We start from the raw sequence: 22,582 nt of genomic DNA on the forward strand, positions 1-22,582 counted from the left end.
AAACTGACCTTATTTCACTATTGTTTCAACATATCTTGTTAATATTCCTCTTTTGCATTATCACCTTCTCTTCAACATATACTTTTTTCCTCTAAAAAATATACTTTAGCTCCAGCTGCACCTTATTCAGCCTGCCATCTGTTGAACATTTGGATTCAGCTGTAAATGCTGGCATATCTCCTCTGTAGGGATACTTTGCCAAATGACCATTCTTTCTCTATATAGTCATTCCAAACACCATTGTCACATGCACAACTTTCAAGAAAACAAATTTACTATATTCAGAAAACAATGATTTTCAGAAATAACTTATAACAGTTAAGAATATTCATTAAATCTTTCCATGAACAAAAGTGTGTTGATACTAATATAATTGTGGTTTTGTCTATTCTGAAATAAGAAATACAATATTAATAAAATTCTTTCAAGCATAAGTTTATCCATGAGACATTCATTTTAGTAATTTTTAAAATAATTAAACCAGTGCCATTTTATGATTATCCATCTATATTCATCCAACAAGCTTGTTTAATCAGTAGAATCTAAGATTGCTAATAATGAAAATTTTTGTGTGAAATGGAAAGGTTTTAGTGTCTATGCCATGCTTTCCTAAACATATGTATGTCTGCATTTAATGAATTTACTAAATTCTATTTAATAACCTCTACTCATATAGTAGCATTATGCGGTTTGTTTTTTAGATTTGAACAGTCCCCAAATACAGCTGATTCTTCTGATTTTTGTTCTTTGCCCTGCCTGTGCTGCACTATTACTATCACTTTGATGTTCATGAAGGCAAAGCAATATAGATCAGAGGTGAATTTCATCAACTTCAGAAACCAAAGGAATTCTTATGGAAATGGAACTTTATGTAAAACTTGTAACAGTAGTTTGTTTTATGTTTAAGTAAAAAGAGATCCCTTCTAGGTAACACCCTATTTGTTATATAGAGATTATAAATATTGAAGGGTTTTTTTTGTTTGTTTCATTTTCCTAATCAGACTCCATCCTCTAAGGGAAAACGTGACTACAGCACAATGTGTAGTGAAACATTCTGAATGAAAAATTCAGCCTGTAAAAACCATTTTCACTCTTTTTCCAGAAAAATAAAATTCCTTATGACACTTGTGAGTAACATTTATTGCTCTTTTGGAATCCAGTGGAAATTAATAGTTGTGTTAAACAGGAAATCAACTGGGCAAAATGAGTCCTTACCTGCTAAAAACATCAATTAAAAAGTCATGGAAGTGATGGACTTAGCTATTAAATGCTGACAAGCACATCATTTAAAAGCTGGAATTTTAAAGTGGATTTCTAAAATCTGTGAAATTGAGACCATTAGGGGCAATGAAAATTGGAATGAATTGCAAGGGAGAAATATTTTAAAGATGAAACTGAACACCTGTGAATTTGGGACCATTTGGTAAACATATTAGAGGCATTGAACTCACATCTATAAATTGATAAGAGTTTGAGAAATGAAATGTGCTTTTCCCAGGATCAGAAATTCTGCCAAACTTATATGGTTCCATACAGTTTTACATATCAAAGATGGACTCATGAACAAGAAGGTAGACATATTTATTCCACTTTTCTTTATAAAGGAAATTAAAATACAAACACAAACACACAGAAGTAAAATTTATCAGCAGATGGTCTATCAGGCAAGAATTTTTTCCTTCTCCTTTCACCATGCTATAAAAAAGCCCATCTACATGGACTTTTATTTTTAAACATTGGAAAATACATAAATATTTTATTTTTGCCTAAAATAATTTGTCAGTGCAAAAGCACAACATTTAAAAAATATAACATATATTCATTGTTGCTTTAATTTATTAAGTGCAAGAGATCAAGAATAATCAAAATATCTTTGAGTTTATCTTTGTATGCAACTTCTAACTAGAAGAACAAAATGAAAACACAATACCTATTGCTGACCCCAAAAGACACTTAAGTTTCATTTACAATTTAAGTAGAAAAATAAGCCTTTTTGAAAAATTAGTTTCTGATGGCTGATAAAGAGGTTTTGTGATAAATTAGTGTTTTCAAATATTAACCAATATTCAATATTCAAATATTAACCAATAGTAATTTGTTAATTATTTCAGTCAAAATTATTGACTGAAAGTTTTACATATTCAGCCACTTGGTCTTAAAAGTTCAAGCTATTTTATGTATACACATTTCAAAATATATATAGTATTAGCTACTATTTCTCAGAATTAAGGACACCAAATATATTATTTTTAGAAAATATTGTTTTTATATAATTAAGACAAATTCTTAAGTAACCAATTGGTAGTTTACTCTTTTACAAGACTTTATTTTTGCATAAATCTCAGTGACTATTTGTACAAAAATAGCAAAAAGTGTAACTGCTCATTTTATAAAAGAAAACATGAATAAATTATGCCTTTAACATTGAAAATAAGAATATAAAAACCAAATACCTTTAGTGAAAAGCAATCCATGAATTTTTATACTATCTATGTATTTTATAGAGTAAAATATGTATGCAGGTTGAAAGCAAATAATTGTACAGTTGTCAGAAATTGACTATAGCCAAATATATATTTCAACTCATAATATATATATCAGTTACATATATATATGGAAACTGATACTAATATCCCTATTCTTATGGAAATTTTCTTTGAAATATATATATATAATTTATGTGTGTATATATATGCATATGCACATGCATATCTACATGCATATATGCAAATGTAGATTTTAGGTCTGTGTATGTATGTGAGGAAGAATATTTTAAACTACATATAATCAGCAGTGAGCTAGTAAATAACAGTAAACAACAAAAAGCTCTCAGAGAAGGAACCAAAACAATTTATAACATTTGCCCTTTATCAAACCAATCACAATTACTGATGTCAAGTTAACAATGTGATGTCAACAGACTTACATGATTTATGAACTTTCCATAATCGGTTTTTGCAAATTAGTAGGAGCTAGTTCCAGTACACCACCCTATGCAGTATATAGTAAGAATGAATAAAGGAAGTTAGCTATATTGCTCATTAATTTTACTTAAAACATTTATCACTAATATTGGCACATACAGAGGCACGTGGGTGGCTCAGTCAGTCAGGCATCTGACGGAAGTGATCTCAGGTCATGATCTCACGGTTCGCAAGCTTGAGCCTTGCTTCAGGTGAGCCCCACTTCTCTCTCTCTCTGAACCTCATGGGATTCTCTCTCTCTGCCCTAGCTTACCTGCACCCTCTCTCAATTAAAAAAATATATATACATATATATATGCATATACAAATCATTGTACCAAGCAAAACACACAATTGTATCCAGCACAAAAATGAGACTAGTTCTCACAACAATATAGAAGTCTTGTTTTGATTCCATTTTGCCTTGTTACTGTTTTAAGATACATTTTTTTAAGTTTATTTATTTAATTTTGAGAGAGAACAAAGGAGGGGCAGAGAGAGTGAAGGCAGAGCATCCAAATCCTGTCAACAGAGCCCAATGCAGAGCTCAAACTCATGAACTGTGAGTACGTTACATGAGCTGAAGTCGAACACTTAACAGACTGAGCCACTCAGGTGCTCCTGCTTTGTTATTTTTAATCTATATGTCTTTCTTTTAAAACTGTAATTCCTTATACTTTTTCTTGTATTTTATTTTCACTCCCACTTTCTCCTATATTATATTTTCTTCTGTTTTCCCATTTTAAAAGTAAAACAACTTTGAAAAAAAACAATCTGACTACTCAATTCTGCTGAAATCAACAACAACAACAAAAACACATAACTTCATCCTAGAAATGTTTCTCTTAGTGACCTCATGCAAACCATATCCTAAAACATTGAAATCAGTTTTACATAATATAAAGTCAGTATTTTTTTTATTTTTCAAAATTTCTGTATTAATTTTAGAACCTTAATAAAATTCAGGTTTTTAATTGTTTTTTTACATCTGGCCTATTCTACAGTTTATCTGTTATAAAATTTAGCATAAATATCTGTATCTTTTGTTATGACATTTCCTATTCATTTTCTAACTACCGTGCTCCAAAATGACCATGATTTCTGGGCCATATGTTAATAAATAAAAGTGAATGAGGTACCTGGCTAGCTCAGTCCTTTGAGCATCTGACTTCAGCTCAGGTCATCATCTCGCAGTCTGTGGGTTCAAGCACCATGTCAGGCTCTGTGCTGACAGCTCAGAGCCTGAAGCCTGCTTCAGATTCTGTGTCTCCCTCTCTCTCTGACCCTCCCCAGTTCATGTTCTGTCTCTGTCTCTCAAAAATAAATAATCGTTAAAAATTTTTAATAAAAAAATAAAGTGAGTGTTCTCGGTACATTTCTTAAATTTTTTAAATACTTTTTTATTTATTTCTGAGAGAGAGATAGAGACAGCGTGAGCAGGGAAGGATCAGAGAGAGAGGGAGACACAGAATCTGAAACAGGCTCCAGGCTCTGAACTAGCTGTCAGCACAGAGCCCACGTGGGGCTCAAACCCACAAACCATGAGATCATGACCTGAACCAAAGTTGGAAGCTTAACAGACTGAGCCACCCAGGTGCCCCTTTCTCAACACATTTAAGGTAGGCCAGGCTAAACTGTGACAGTCAGTAGGTTGGGTGTATTAATGCTTTTGACTTCTGATATTTTCAATTTGCAATGGGTTTATTGGGTTGTGATCTCATTGTAAGTCAAGGAAGATCTGTATATTTTAATGGAAATAACCTAAAAATAGTTATAAACAATACACAATACAATGCATCATGTGCAAAAATGAGTAGTCACATGGTGTAAATTTTATATATAAACTATTCTCAGGTAAGCTTCTTAAACCATGATGTTGTGTTTTTCACGATATAAACATTTTATTTGAACTCTAAGAAACATAATTTGGAATTCTGGTTCTGGTTATAGCAGAGTAAATTGTATTGGCTATAACTTGAGCTAACAAGTATAAACTGTAGGTAAAATACAAAACACAACTACTCAACATTTAAGAACTACTCAACATAGGTAGAAACTACGTATCCTTGAATAAAGATAAACAAACTAGAGATGTGTTACTTTTGGCTATCTTTTCTTAAGAATACTTCCCAGGTAGGGCCAAATAGAAGAGGAAAAAGGAAAATAGAAACAGACTATCTTACTGAGATGCAGGAATAAGAGTCAAAGTTTTTGAACCTATCAGAGGTAGTAGGAATTGATGGAAAGTTCTATAAATAAGGGAGCCACCAAGAGTGGATTCCAAAAATCTACATGAAAGTTTTCTTAAGATCCATATTGTACTCTTTAACAGTCCATCAGATGACAAAAATCCAAGGATTCCAGATAAAAATAGCAGCTTAGAAGTTTGTTTTTTGTTTAGTTACAACCTCTGCCGGGGGGGGGAGAGAAAAAATAAAACAAAGAAAAAACCTTTGAAGTTAAAATTTCATCAAAAGAGAGTAGTCTGTTAAAAAAAATCTGGTGTTTCAGATAAGCAAAATGGCCTATCTTAAGAGTAAGCTCTGGACTAAAGGTTTTTCTGTAGGACAAAGGACAGATATTTACAAATTTTCTCTTGTCGAACCAAAACCAGGGCTCCACAAGATCACAATAAGCCTCTGGTAATTTATCTTTCAGAACAAAATGGAGCATTGCTTTATATAAGAAGAGGCAACACCAATACATGGTGATTAACGTAAGAAGAGTGCCATTGATTGAGGAAAGGATCATGTTTGACAGGAAAAAGGAAGAAGGGAACTTTCTGCAGTAACAGAACTTTTTATATTTTGTTCTAAATTTCTACACACATCAAAAATTTTCAAACTGTGCATTTAATATCTCATCTTATATATGTAAATCAAACATCAATCAGATTTGTTATTAAATACAAAACAAATCCAAAGGCAAATTCAAGATTTCATATCCGTTTAGACCAAATGGCTATGAAGTTGCAATTGTGTGTGTGTGTGTGTGTTGAGCTAAAACCAGCTAAAAGACTGGTTTGCCAGATCCAACCCACAGGAATCAGGAATCTTACCCAAGTTACATTTTACTAATAATTTCAAACTTTTAAAGAGTAAGTAAGCGTAGGCATAGCGGAGATGTCTGGCTTATCTTAGATGGCAAATTCTGGGCCCATTCTGTTCTACACTTCACTTATTGTTCCCTGGTACAGAACAGTAAGTTAATCAGGTCCTAAATGAGGTCCTACATCACCTCAGACAGCGGGGAGCATTCATGCTATGAAACATCTCCATTTTTTTTTTATAACAGAGACTTGACTACTCACCTGACATTTATATGGAGATAGGCATAAATCCATAGACTGCAGTAGTGTTCACACAAAACGATCATAAAACAGTAACATACTGTTAAGAGCATTTCCAAGATAAAAACTCTCCTTTAGCAAATACTATTCTCTTTGAGGTCCAGTTCTCATGCTTATGAAGATATTAGATGGGGCCATTTGTCTTTTCTTTCCTCTGTAAGTGCGTGGTCACAGAATTGCAGATAAATGGAATGCAGGTGAGCTACTTTATTGCCTTCCTTCTCAGGTTTTATACTAAAAGAAACCATTTTAATAATGCACACCCCATTGTATTCCATTTTTAATTTAGGTTGTAATGCATTTACAAAGCAATGTTTATTTATCTTTACTCAGTTTTATTATTTATTTATTTATTTATTTATTTATTTATTTTTACATTTATTTATTTTTGAGTGACAGAGAGAAGCAGAGCACAAGTGCGGGAGGGGCAGAGAGAGAATGAGACACAGAATATGAAGCAGGCTTCAGGCTCTGAGCTTCAGCACAGAGCCTGATGCGGAGCTCCAACCCACGAACCATGAGATCATTACCTGAGCCAAAGTCAGACGCCTAACCTACTGAGCCACCCAGGCACCCCTTTACTCAGTTTTAATCCTGGACAAATCCTTCACAATAGCTAGAAAGAGATTCCTGAATAAACAATGACAAGTAGCATGTATAATTTTCAGATAGGTTTTCAATGAAATTTTAAAGTTGTTGAGATTGCACATACAGCATTTCCTTTAACCTTAAAATGAAACTCAGTAATATCTATTTTTAGTTCTAAATAGGTATTAAAGAGAATAGATTTTAATATTATAAATTTTAGTACACTAAGAAGTTAGAGAATATGTATATGTAATTCCGTAAGTATCATCTGAATAATGACTAAATTTAATCATGTGTTATTTTCTTATTATGCTTCATTTAAATATTAGCTTCACAGTTGTATTATGCTTTATATATAGCACTTTATGTTCAGAAACCTTTGCTTCCTATTATTTTGATAAAATTTTCAACTGGATGTCCAGTTAAAATCATAGACATGGAGAGGCACCTGAATGGCTCAGTTTGTTAAGCATCTGACTTCAGCTCAGGTCATGATCTCACAGCTCATGAGTTTGAGCCCTGGGTTGGTCTCTGTACTGATAGGCAAAACCTGGAGACTGCTTTGGATTCTGTGTCTCCCTCTTTCTCTGCCCCTCCCCCATTGCTCTCTCTCTCTCTCTCTCTCTCTGTCTGTCTCTGTCTCTGTCTCTCTCTCTCTCAAAAGTAAACATTAAAAAATCATAAATGTAGAAATGCAATGCTATAAAATCCCTTTGATTGCAGTAATGATCTTGATAAAATATCTTATTTTACAAGGTAGAGAATGCTAGAAGGTATGCTTCCTATTTACATTTTAGGTTGTTTATTCAAACATGGATTTGTTGACCTGTATCTACCATTCTTAACTCCAGCTATTTTTTTTAATTTTAATGTTTATTTATTTTTGAGAGAAACAGGGAGACAGAGCACGAGTGGGGAAGGGGCAGAGAGAAAGGGAAACAGAATCCAAAACAGGCTCCAGTCTCTGAGCTATCAGCACAGAGCCCAATGTGGGTCTTGAACTCATGAACTGGAGGTCATGACTTGAGCTAAAGGCAGACACTTAATTGACTGAGCCACCCAGGTGCCCCAACTCCAGGTATTCTTTATTCATTCTCTAAACACTTTATCTCAGAAACTTTAGAAATGATATTTCCTCATATTTATCCTCCAGATCATAATTATAGTGGTACTTCTCTAAGTATACTTGTTCTGGGACCTAACCTAAGTGAGAACTTCCACTTTGGCACTTTACTAGTACCTGCACTTTCCTTATTAGCATTTGCTGGTGTTTTAATAATATTGTTTATTTGTTTAGTCACACAATATCTATCACAACTTTTAGGGTCTAAGTTCCATGAAGACTGTGGATGTATTTCATCAATTCACATTTTTATTCTTAGCATCTGTCACAGACTTGGTTCACTGAAGTTGTTCAGGAAGCCCTCACTTGGAAAGAGAGGGAGAGAGAGAGAGAGAGACAGAAAGAGAGACAGAAAGAAAGAAAGAAAGAAAGAAAGAAAGAAAGAAAGAAAGAAAGAAAGAAAGAAAGAAAGAGAGAGAGAGAGAGAGAAAGGAAGGAAGGAAAGAAAGAGAGAAAGAGGGGAGGGAGGGAATATAGAAGGAAGATGGGGAGGGAGAGAGGAAAGAAAGAACTTAAATGTGTCTATGTTGCTAAGTATCAAAAGACATGAGGGAGTAATTGACTTCTGTGAGCTTGGACATTCAATAAAACTTAATTCCTAAAATGGAGGAGGAAAAATGCATTTTTTTGATATACATTACTTTGAAGATTCTTACACAAGATTATCTAAGATTATCCACATATACTGTTATAGGTTGAATTATCTCCTCCCAAAGTTTACATATTGAAATCCTAGCCCCCAATACCTCAAAATGTAACCATACTTGGAGATAAGGTGTTTTTTTGTTTTTGTTGGCTTTTGTTGTTGTTGTTGTTGTTGTGTTTGTTTCGGTAATTTTAATGGCTGAAACAGAACAGATCAAAATCCACATCTTCTGGAAGATGTTCTTGTATCTCTCCTCCAACTTGATCCTGGCCCCTTACTGGGCCTTGCATTTAAGAGTTGGATCTCTGAAGATATCTTGTTGACAGCAGTTTTGTCAAAGAGGATATCCACATAGTACCTTGTGGGTGTGAAGTGATTGTGGTTATAAACTTTAACAAAACATTGATCTTTGACCTCATGGCAACCTTCTTCTTGCCCATGGCAGCTGTCACTTCATGGGGATATCAGTCCATTTCATCCACCAGAGAGAGAATGGCTGTATGGATGTCTGCGTTACCATCATCAGTGTTCTTCACAACGGCTGCTTTGCATCCAAAGGTAGTATTGGTCCAAGACCAGGACCAGAACCAATGTCTGGGGTTTAATGAACTTGAGCAGACACTTGAGCCTACAGTAGAAAAGAAGAAATGGCATTTCAACTCAAGCTAAGGTCTTGAAAGGAATGATTAAGGTAAAATGAGGTCTTTAAAGTGGACTCTAATCCAACATGACTTATGTCCTTTTAAGGAGAGGAAATATGGAAAATATCTGAAACTTGTGTACAGAGCACAGACCATGTGAGGACACAGAGAGAAGGTGGCCAGCTACAAGACAAAGAAACCAAACCTGCTAACATCCTGACCTTGGACTTCTTGCCTCAAGAATCGAGAGAAATTAATTCTTGTTATTTAAGCCACCTAGTCTATGGTTCATTGTTATGGCAGGCCTACAAGACTCGTATATATTTTTTTTCTATTTGTGTGTTTGTGTATGTGTGTGTGTGTGTTTTAGAATGAGTGTGTTTGTACATGTTTGGGTGTTGAGGAAAGAGAAAAATGACTTTGGGTAAGAAGTTTTTTAATGCCAAATAAAATATAAGTGTGTCATTACATCTAAAATACTGCCTTAAATATTAATAAATCCTATCATTCTCGGTGTACAAAACTGAGTAAGTGCCAAAAATCAATCTTTTAATAGGTATAAACAAAGAAAAAATGAAGTAAATAATTAATAGTTTGTATGTCTTTCACCTCTAATTCAAAAATTGGTCAGATTGTTTATTACTTCATTAAATTTTCACTTCAGTGAGACATCAAAGCCTTGCATTCTGTATGTTTTGAAGTATATATGTGTTTACAACTAAAAACTGAGAATACATTTTGACATCTCAGATTTCTTGCAAAATCAGTAAATGAAGGGTCATACCACTAGTATGACCCTAACTACTGGCTTGAAATAATGTGGAAATCATATAAGACTGTGATTCTAAATAACAATTCATTTCTAAATATCTCTTTTTACAAAATGAATTTTAAAGAGATAATATCAATTCTCTAATTTTGATTTGCAAGACCTCTGATAACTCTGACACTAAAGTTATATATCTATCATGCAAAGTTGTCAGAAGAATATAGTAAAGAAAATTAAATAGCAGTTCAGAGAACTTACTAGACTTTTCTGGGACACAGAAATGTTAAAGAAATCAGATATGCCAGAGGGACACATCACACTTTAAAATAAATTCTATTTAAGGAAGCCAACCTATATAGCAGTTTTCTGCTCTTTTTCTTTCTTTTCTTTACTTTTTTTCTTAAAAAAAAAACCTAATTTCTCACAAAGTCCTAGCATCTCAATGTACTCTCAGACAGATTTATTAGCACAGGATTTTAGTTAGTTGTCTAAACTTCAAAATTCTATTTTGTAGGATACTAGAGGCTATTCATTAGCATACTGTGAAGCATGTCATAAATAATTTAAACTATAGTTGTCAAGATAAATGAAAAAAATCAATTTATGCTGTACTACCCTTAATTTTTTATTGTGCATGGATTTGCTTGCTTACTAATCTACAAAATCTAGTAAATCACAGTCCCTGTCATTTTAGTGAATTAATCTGCATCATTTCAACTTGACTGATTATGTCTAAGAAATACCATCAAGACTCTTAGACTGTTAGTTGGATATTGTGTTTAAAATGAATGTAAATACTTTCTTAAATGATGTTCAGAAAACTCCAGGAAGTAATGAAGCAAAAATATTCCAACAGATTAGTAAAAGTTGTTTTCCATCATTCAGGAAATTTTAGAGTAACAAATTTAGAACAAAAAAATTGGAAAAGAGAACATCGAATTGACTCAAAATATATTAGCAGTAAAAAAAGGAAAACCATCTATTTTTACTGTTGAGGATTAGCAAGTAGCAGAGATAATCTAGACTCCAAAAATACAGATTAGATTTTTTTTTTTTTTATGATTCTAGCTTAGTGCTTAAAGTGGAGAACCAGTAATAAGGTTTGGAATTCATTTTAGTTATGTAAGTTACTCAACAAATGGCCTTGAGTTAATTATTTTAACTTGTCCTTTAAAGAAAAGTTATTCCAGGGGCATTTGGGTGGCTCAGTCGATTGAGCATCCAACTTTGGCTCAGGTCATGATCTTGAGGTTCTCGGGTTCTAGCTCTGTATCAGGCTCTGTGCAGACAGTTCACAGCTCAGAGCCTCCTTCAGATTCTGTGTCTCCTTCTCTCTCTGCCCCTCGTTTGCTAGTGCTCTATCTCTCTTTCTCAAAAATAAATAAAAATATTTTTAAAAAATAAAGTTATTCCTTATCTGTTATTTCTTAGCATGATCTTTTGTCACATGGGATTCTTTGATGTTAAATTTACACTTGGCATCCATTTTAGGATTAATCTCAGTTAATTTGAATCTTTTAAGTCTATCACTTATACTGACTGAGGGTCTTTTGGTTCTAAGGATCCTGTGCTATGAAATTTGTCACCAGAAGTGGTAAGACATTTTTATGACTGTCTTTGGGTGAGACTCCTATGCTTAAATACATTTTATATGAAAGATAAATACATTCGATATGAAAGATATTATAATCTCATGAATAAGATATTGTTTGGACTCTACATGAATTTGGACTCTACATGAATATATGAATTGAACACCCCATCAACATTAATAGTAGTCCATTTCCTTTTTTTCCCCTATATACAGATTCATAAAGTGGAATTTTCAGGCTGTGACAGTTACCTCAGAGCTAGGTATGATTTGAACTACTGCCAAAGTACAATTTTCTGCTTTGTAAATATCCTTTAGAAGCATATGCTCAAATTTCATAGAAAGCCAGTTTAGACTGGCTAAAGATACATTTTGGTGAATAAATATAAACAACAAATAAAATACATAATAAGCACAATACAATTTAATACAAGCTTGGTTGAACATATGCATTTAAGATGTTATTCATTGTGCCAGAGAAATAAGTGTAGCAGAAAACATATAAAAGCTTTGAAAAATTAGCTGGGCCATTTCTGACTCTGCATGTAAGTAAGGAGGGTGGAAGTCGCCAGTTCATCCTCACAAAATATAAAAAGCTAAGCAGACTGAAAAATCAAAAACTCTACTTGGATTACAGAGGTGAAGACTCAAAGCAAACCCTTTCCCCTAGATTAGGAAGAAAGACAGACAAACACAGGGAGTCTGCTTACTTCAGCAGAGGTCCATGTGTAGAACCTCCATGGGAAAGAGTGCTGGGGTTGGAAAACCTGAATCATTGTAATTGAAAATTGCTGGAGGCTCAGTGTGAACAAATCCGAGAGTTAAAAAATCCAGGGAGCCACAGTCATAGGGGAATCCCCCACACTTTTAATGAGTTTTACATCCTGAGGCCCTCAGATTCTCACAGTAAATGTAAGAAAGAGATCCCTTCATGTGTCAGGCAGCGAAAGGGGAAAGGAACTACCTTGTACCCAAGTACTCTGTTCTTAACAAGGCCTGCCTTCAGGATAAACTAGCTAACAAGGTCTAACTTGCTGGAGTATCAGAGCCAAAGCAACCTGGGGAAGGGAAATATCCAACTCCATCTCACTCTGGCCATCCTGCCCCACCTAAGTGGGAGGAGGGGTTAAAAAACAAACAAACAGAAAAACATTTGTGAAGTTTATAGACACTCATTAAAAAGACTGAGAACTAATCATAGGTTTACAAAACACCTCCCCTCTCCACATCTCACCACGACATTACTAAAGACCTATTTATAGCAATTCCTATGCTCAGTACATCAGGTCTGCCAATCAAGAAAATAAGAATAAAATGCATACCAAAAGGCAAAAAACACAATATGAAGAAATACAGCAAGCATCAGAACCAGGTATGGCCAGGATGTTGGACTTATCAAACCAGGAATTTAAAACAACTATGCTTAACAGGCTAAGGACTTTAATTGAAAAAGCAGCATGCAATGCAGATGGGCAATGTAAGCAAAGAGATGGAAGTCCTAAAATAATTTTTAAAATACTAGAGATAAAAAACAAAGCAAAACAAAACAACCCACTCTAACCAAAATGAATAATGCCTTTGATGGCACTATTGGTAGATCAGATACAGTTGAAGAAAGAACTTCTGAGCTTGAAGGTATATTCATAGAAAACTACAAAACCGAAAAGCAAAGAGAACAAACACTGAAAAAAATAGAATAGGATATCCAAGGACCAAACCACAGATCCTGGAAGGTCAGGATTTGCAAGTGGGACAAATGCAAAAACAAAATAAAAAAAAACCCTGCACCTGGACATATCATTTTCAAAAAAAAAAAAAAAAGCGAAAATAAAGAAAAGATGCTTTCTTTTATTTTTTCATTTTTTTCAGGGAAAAAAGATGGAAGAAGTCAGAAGGGAAAAAAAAACAGTTTACCTACAGAGGAAAAAAAGGAAGCATTACATCTGACATCTCAGAAAGCATGAAAGTGTGCAAACAAGAAGAGAGTGGAGTAAATTAAACTGTGGACAGAAAAAAACCCCAGCAACTTAGAACTTCTCTTCATGAGAAATTATCCTTCAAAGGTGAAAGATCATTACTTTCTCAAAGAGGACAATTTGAGAAAATATGTTGCCAGTAGAAAAATTAAATATTTCTAACAAGAAATATTAAAAAATATTCTTTAGGGAGAAGGAAAATGCCACTTGAGAAACTAAGGTCTACTTTAAGAAAGGAAGAACAGCTAAGGAGTAAGTGAAAATAAGACAAAAACATATTTTTTCCTGCTCTTACTTGGTCTATCAGATAACAGTTTGTTCAGAATAATGATAGCAATAATGTATTCATTTATCTATGATTAGAGATAAGTAAAATGAATCCAACAATGATAAAAATGTTAGGGTAGGCAGTTAGCAAGTTGTGAGCAGGGAACAGGTGAGGAAGTGCAGAAACCATGTTTCAAGAAGCAGGCAGAGATGTCCAGGAACACGCATGCACTCTCCCCTGTGACCGCTGGCCGATAGCAATCTATACCTTCATTATAATACAATTACACTGTGGTTCCCCGCCCCCACTCCTACCCACCCCTGGCTGTGAGGAGGGGCAGCCATGACAGTTTCAACAAGGACCATTTAAGACCAAATACTCCCCCTCCTGACAGGTAGAAGAGGTTTCTTAGATGATTGGCTGCAACCTTAGTCAGGAACCGCTCTACCTAGAACCCATAGTACATTCAAACAAAAAGAAAAGACTACCCCAACCCCAACTGTAGCTGCCACCTGGGCCTGCCTGCTCTTTCATCTTGAGAGTGTCATTTCTTTCCTTTTTAAACTTTCATATAAACTCTTACTTGCTTTAGTTTGGCTTTGATTCTTTTAAGTCATACTCGGCTCAGAGGCTTCAAAGGGACCTGCTGCTACCATAAAGGATGGAAAGGAGGAATTAGAATTACTTTGTCATTATAAACAACTCACACTACTTGTAACGTTATATAGTACCAACTGAAAGAAAACTTGGATTTGTTGTACACATATATTGCAAAATCTAGGTTAATTTTTTCTTTAGATTGAATCCTATCTGTTGTGTCATCCAGTTTACCAACTCATTGCTCAAACATCTTTATTCTGCAATTAAGCCAATTCAGTGCCTTTTATGTTAAGTTTTTTAATGTTTATTTATTTTTGAGAGAGAGTGAGTATAAGTGGGGAGGAGCAGAGAGAGGGAGACACAGAATCTGAAGCAGGCTCCAGGCGCTGAGCTGGCAGCAATGAGACTGTAGCGGGCTTACACTCAGGAGATTGAGATCATAACCTGAGCCGAAGTGGACTACGTAACCAACTGAGCCACCCAGGCGCCCCTATTCAGGTCTTTTAAATGTCAAATGCTTTTGTCTCTCAGTTCCATTATTCCATGTTGGTCCTTTTTCATATTTTCTATTTTCTTCTGATGAAACTTCTGTTTTGTGATAAATTATGAATGTTTTTGCCTCTATGTCATTCAGCATGGTTGTAATAATTTAGAATTCTTAAGTGCCAGTTCAACATAAGGATCATCTCAGAGTCAACCTCAATGACTCTTTTCCTTTGGAAAACAGAAATCCTTGTTTCTTTCAGTGCAAAGTAATTTTCATTGTGTCCTGGGCATTATGAATATTAAAAGAAATGCTGGAATCTATTATATTATTTTTATGTTTAACAGAAACAACTGACTTCTTTGGACACAAGCAACAAAATCTGTCTCTTGAGCTTCAGTTCAAATTTGGTGAGTCTGTCCCATACTTGAGTGGTTCAGGTATAAATCATCGATTTTTTTTTTTTTTGCCAAAATAATGCATGAACATTTGAGATCCCCCTCTCTGGCTCTCTGCTTTCTAGGGTTCCCTTCTCACTTTCCACCATGGGCAATCTAGGATCATTTTTTGTGGCTCTTGAACACAGAACAAAAGCAGGGTCTCTAGAGATTTCTAATTACCACATGCCATACTGGTAGGACTTGGCCTTCTGGTGAAAACCCTGTGAAAAATGGAAACTCAGATTTGGCTATTATATTCTTCCACCTCGATTACTATTCACAACTATCTACTGTTGTTTTATCTCTAGTAACTTGGTATTTGTTTATCGTGTTTACTTCATGGTTTATAGTTGCTGAGGGATGGTCATTGTGATTGGAGTTTTCTTGGCAATATGGACATGGGGGGACATTTTTTGCTTGAAATCCATTCTGTCAATTATTATAATTAAACATAATTCCATTTTTTAATTCATTCCCTATAGATCTACTTCTGAATCCCTAGTCTAATACATCTTTAACTATCCCTTTCTTTATACTACAAGACTGGCTTTATTTTTTATCTGGAAATTCCTAAAAACAACTATTTGAAACTTTCAGTGGCTCATGAGTAAATTTATTTTAAAAACCTCTTATTGTTAGTGACTTAATAATAGACCTTTGCACACCTATCTCTGTAATTTCATCTTAGATAAACTTTCTGGTGACTCAGGTGGATTTACAGAAAACTATGTGATGTTCATACTTCTTGGAAAACATTGAATCTCATAAATAACTGATATTATGTATCTTATCTGCCAGCTATATGATGAAGTTAAGTTGGCTTATACAGAGTTAGTAAATGAGATCATTCTTTTTAAAATTTTTTTAATGTTTTTATTTATTTGTGTGTGTGTGTGTGTGTGTGTGAGAGAGAGAGAGAGAGAGAGAGAAAGAGAGCGAGAGAGAGCAGGAGAGGTTCAGAGAGAGAGGGAGATACAGAATCTGAAGCAGGCTCCAGGCTCTGAGCTAGCTGTCAGCCCAGAGCCTGATGCGGGGCTCAGATCCACGAACTGTGAGACCATGACCTGAGCTGAAGTCTAACGCTTAACCAACTGAGCCACCCACGTGCCCTGGAGACCATTTTTGAATATATGAAATTTGAAATAATCCTTTCTCTCTACATTGAGTAATTATGAAATTTTGGGTAAATTTGAATAAGTGAATGATCTCTTAAATATAATTTTCCTTAATTAAATCCGTAAAGGAAATAGCACTATGAAAGACAATACTTTTTTAAATATGTTCTTTAAACAAAACTTTAGCATCGAACTTCAATTTTGGGACTAAGAAAAGAAAAACTCTATGAACTAGCAATTATTTCATTAATAAAAAAGAAAATATGCACAGAGATCATACATCATCTTCTGACATGACAGACTGTCTAAAATTGGAAAATAGACAGGAGTCTAAAAGAGAGAGCAATATAATCTGGATTTAAAAGATCATAAATTCTCTAAAACTATTTATTCTGTGTATTCTTCAACTGACATTTTATTTTTAACAGCTAAGACTTTTATTGTTTTTTGAAACATGATGTCGTCTACATTTCAAAACCTTTATGTATCATCCCAAATTATCTTCTACATCTTCTACTGTCTGTAATGAATGTGTATACACTCTTTGATATGCATCTAATCTCAACACTCCTTTCTACTAAAAATGCTTCTGTTTAACTGTCAGGTCAGGCAGTGTCCTAAAATACCAAAAAAGCTAGAAGAGTGATTTGGCATTGAAGCTGTAATAAAAAAATAAAAATAAAATAACTAAAATATATAATAAAACTTGTTATTAAAGTTTTCAAATTTAAAATATTTCATTTTGGGGGCGCCTGGGTGGATCAGTCCGTTAACCATCCAACTTCAGCTCTGGTCATGAACTCGCGGTTTGTGAGTTCAAGCCCCACTTTGGGCTCTGTGATGACAGCTCAGAGCTTAGAATCTGCTTTGAATTCTGTGTCTCCCTCTCTCTCTCTGCCCCTTCCCTGATCACATTCTCTCTGTTTCTCAAAAATGAATACATGTTAAACATTAAAAAAATTAAAATATTTCATTTTGTTGATTTGATATCTATAAGCTATACTTGATTAATTCTGTATAGAAAATAAATATTTATTTTCAAGGGTCTTATCGGTATATGTGTAGTTCAGCTCACATTTTCTTTTCAAAATATTTGTATGATTTTGAAAGAATGTGAAATGTAAATTTGCAAAAGAAGAATTCCAGGAGGCCAATATATGTGAAAGCAAATCCAAACTCACTGCTTAGCAGTGGAGTGAAAATGATAGGGAAAAATGATACTCAAGTGTTCACCTTAAAACCTGGAAATAATTTAAGAAAATTGTTATATTAGTAGAAAATGAGACATTTGTAGGCCATCAGGTAGTTCTATACAGTAAATTATATATGTGTTAAAACAATAAAGCAATGATATGTTACAATATACATGATATCAAAGTTTATGATACTTCTCTGCTTTACATATGTATCTGACACATACATGATATATGATACATGTGTATATATAAGATAGAAATTTTTAAGTATATAATTTCATAATAATATAACCAAATGGCCAAAAGAGTATTTAAATGTCACATTCTGATTTTTATGTAATGAATACTCATTATTTATTATCAAAGAAAAATAAAGTAACTGTTTCTAAATGATACATTGGGCAGATGGAATTATACATAAGTAATTTAACCTCATCTGATACATAAGTAATTAGAAATTCTAGCCTTGAAATAAAAAGTAAAATATTATAAAACATTTTTATAAAGGTATTTTCACCTAGGATACTTAGCACTGACATGTTTATTTTGCAGGAGGAATATACCTAGGAATAAATGTTAGTGTGCAAATTATTGGATCTGTAATTCTATATTAACTAATAGGTATTTATTATCATTATAATCAGAAGTCTCATTGTGAATTAACCCTAGGAAACAAAATATGAACAGATCACTTTATTTAATACCAGGGAAGTCATCTCACAGATGCATGTGGAAAACACACAGATTTTATCTGAGTTATCTACAATTTATTTACCTAGTTAGTTCTTACCATGTTTTATACACTTATATAGTCATTGGGTATCCAGTGGTGGAAAAGAGATCTATAGTCCTTGCTCTCAAACAGCTTAATTTTAGAGAGATATTTAGACAATAAACAAACAAATATACTTAATATATTCCATATTGCAAAAGGTGTCATAAAATAATAAATCAGAACAAGGAAATACAAAACGACATACATAGACAGGATGGGGTTCCACACCTACACAGAAGGAGTTGTGGGGGACATAATATTAGATAGGGTACTCAAGCTTGGCTCCTTTAGGGTTTGATAATTGTTGAAAATAAGATGGAAATACTTGTCTTAATTTTCAGTGACCAGTAAGTAATGCAAATTTTTGCTATTGTAAGACAAAATATGTACAATAAACACTCGTGCAGGAGAAAAAGAAGAGCCCCACCGCAAACTTTAGCACAAAACAATTTTTATGTTGGGAAAGTATAGTTATTGAGTTAGTTGGTGAAAATGTCTTGAATGTTCTTTCCAGCAGGAGTCTTCTCAAACACTTTCTTTCATGCACCTTGGCTTCACACTCAAAACTATTCCTTATTCTTTATTCCATATGATTTGTTATGGCTTGTCCCAAAAAAAGATGTTGGCAAGTATGTTTTCTCTAGTTTTATTAATTCTCAGGTTTTATTAATTCTCTACCTTTTGAATGGAGGACTAGTATTTCTATTTCTTTGGTTATATAATTACTTGAAAAATGTGGTAGGCTCCTAATATTCTTGTTTATTGTCAGCTCTGTGCTCCAAGCAGCCAAACACAAAGGTTTTATTTGAGCACAATCTTCTGTCTTTCTGTTACTCCTTTGTTTCTTTTTCCCCATGCTCTTTTCCTCAATTTAATGATAATATTGGAAGCTATCTGGAAGGCCACATTCTTAATCTGAAGTTTGATACAAGGATGCTTTACTTCATCCAACTGAGATATTTTATAAAGTTTTCACTTTCCAAGTCTTTTTTTTTTTTTCCCAGTTTTGTTGCTGTACTGGTTATTATTATAATGTCCTCTTTGGGATCTAGAACTAGACAGAATTTCAACTTGAAATGCTTTTGATCTCTAAATTATTTCTCTTCCTCTCTGCACTTAAAAACAAACAAACAAAAAACCCAAAACAATATTATTTCTTGAGCTATTTATTATAATACCTTACCTAAAGACTCCAATGATAGCCAAACACATTACCACAGTAATCTTTCCAACCATTTCTCTTAGAGATACAGCCTCAGGAAACACTTCATTTGCCTTGAAAATCATCACAGGAAAGAGACAGTTTCACCAATGTTTGCTCACAAAAGAAGCCTCTCCACCCTTCCATCTAGAAATATCTATTTCCTTGCCCTCTTCCTCCAGAATAGTAAGCCAGTGTCAGTAATTTACAGAAGAGGATCTGCAATGTTTTGTGATCAGTTTCTCTATTAATAAAGCTACAATAGTCCTTTCACATATACGTTTTAAAATCTCAGTGGCTTAACCCCTGGAGTCAGATTAGGATTAGTGTCATTGTAAGAGTCATGAAAGACCTTGCTTCCTTTTCCTGGTCTCTAACATTTGAGGATACAAGTCTACAGTCTGCAACCTGCAAAAGGATCCTCACTGGAACCCAACCATTCTGGCACCCTGATTTTAAATTTCAAACCTCTAGAACTTATGAGACATATATTTCTATTGCTTATAAGCCACCCAGTATATGGCATTCTGTTCAGCAGCCTGAATGAAGACAGCAAACCAGACATTGACTTAAAAAGGCATTAAAGGGGCACCTGGGTGGCTCAGTCGTTTAAGTGTCAGCACGTTGGGCTCTGTGCTGACAGCTCAGAGCCTGGAGCCTGCTTCAGATTCTGTGTCTCCCTCTCTCTGCCCATCCCCTGCTATTGCTCTGTCTCTCTCTCTCTCAAATAATATTTAAAATTAAAAAAAGGCATTGAAAGATCACTGGAAATAATAAACTAGAAGTAGAAGATGGTTTACAAGGGCATTTATTGGAATTTGATGAGTCACTTTTTATATGGATACATGAAAAAAATGCTATTTTCAAGGATTTCAAACTAGGATCTAACAATGGTGTTTTACTTAGGTCTAAAGCTTTTCTTTTTCTGAGTGAGTCAAGCCACATGGTTTGCCCCCATTGTCTAACTCCTTTCACTTACAGAACTCAGTTTATTTATCTAAAAATAAAAGGTCTATAAGTGTTTTGAAAAAATATTTTTTTCAGATTCTCCCTGCAATGTATAAAGCTGGAAAGAGCATGAATACCATTCTAACAATAAGAAAAAGCTGGATCAATTACAAAATCATAAGTTTTCATGAATCCATTAGAGAATGGAGTTTATTGCACAAACAGGGTGATATTTAAGAAAATATGAGTTGATTTCTCATGGGAATGTTTGATGTGAGCACTGGCTCACAGTGGCAGAGAAGAGGAAGAAGAGACATGGATACCATTCAAGTATGTATAAGTTTTAAGAATTCATCTACATTTTTTAACAAATGGCTAAAAGGTGAGAAGATGCTAGCTGCATGTATAGGAATCTTGGGAGCTGCAAACAGAGTGGAGTCTGCACGCACTCACTGGCTCCTCTGCTTGGCCACCCACCATATATTCATTGGGAAGTTTGGAGTCAAGGGTATAGAGAAGTATCTAATCTCTTTGGTGGCTTTTACTGCAGTGAAACATACGGCGAGGCCTGATTTAGCACAAAATATGGGTGAATTTCAAGGAGGGATGGAAAGTGAGCACCGACCTACAGTGACAGAGACGAGGAGGTAGAGATGTGGAAACCATGCAAGTAGGCAATAAGTTGTAATAATTCATCTACATTTTATTTTATTTTTTTAAAAATTTTTTAATGTTTTATTTATTTCTAGGAAAGAGAGAGAGACAGCGTGAGCAAGGGAGGGTCAAAGAGAGAGGGAGTCACAGACTGAAACAGGCTCCAGGCTCTGAGCTGGCAGTCAGCACAGGGCCAGCCGCGGGGCTCGAACCCACGTACCATGAGATCATGACTTAAGCGAAAGTCGGACGCTTAACCGACTAAGCCACCCAGGCGCTCCTCATCACATTTTATAACCAATGAACATTGGTATGGAAATATCTGTTTGAGTCACTACTTTGGTAACTTCTTCTGGATATATGTAGGAGTGGTATTGCTGTATACATGGTTAATCGCATGTTTAACATTTTGAGAAACCTGCACCACTTAACATTCCATAAGTAATGTATAAGGGTTCTAATTTTTCCATATCCTTGATAACACTTGTTACTTTCCACTTTTTTCTTTTTTAATTATAGCAATCGTAGTATGTGTAAAGTGTTATTTCCTGGTTTTGATGACTAGTGCTATTGAGCATGTTTTCATGTGTTTATTGCCTACTCATAAACCTTTTTTAAAAATGTTTACTTATTTTTGACAGAGAGGATGCTCACATGCACGTGCGAGTAGGGGAAGAGCAGAGAGAGAGAAAGACAGAGGATCTGAAGTGGACTCGGTGCTAACAGCAGAGAGCTGGACGCGGGGCTTGAACCAACGAGCCTTGAGATCATGACGTGACCCTAAATCAAGAGCCGACCGCTTAACCAACTGAGCCACTCGGGTGCCCCTATTCGTAAACCTTCTTTAGAGAAATGTCTATTTAAATTATTTGCCTTTTTTCAAAACTGAATATTTCACTGTCATTAACCATAGAATAAACATTGCCTGAGGGACTTGTATCTCCTATTTCTTTTTCTTCATTCTCTAATTTTCCCTTTCTTTACACTCTAACTTGTCTTAGTCACTTCATTTTTGCTTATACAATGGGTAATGGTACAGTTTCTCAGCTCTCTGAAAGAAAAATGTATGCATGTATGCATAAATTTATTACAAATTTTACTGATACATGTGAAGTATAGTGCACATATACAACTATTGACAATTATCTTTATTCTAAATTCTGAGAGACCATCAGTTCTCAAGGCTTTTAAAATGTGTTGCCAAACCTTTTATCCATGGATGTAACTGACTGATGAGAGTAGTTTTGACATGAAA

Source organism: Crocuta crocuta, unplaced genomic scaffold (assembly GCF_008692635.1).
Source record: "Crocuta crocuta isolate KB4526 unplaced genomic scaffold, BGI_CrCroc_1.0 scaffold115, whole genome shotgun sequence".
In the NCBI taxonomy this organism is placed as follows: Eukaryota; Metazoa; Chordata; class Mammalia; order Carnivora; family Hyaenidae; genus Crocuta; species Crocuta crocuta.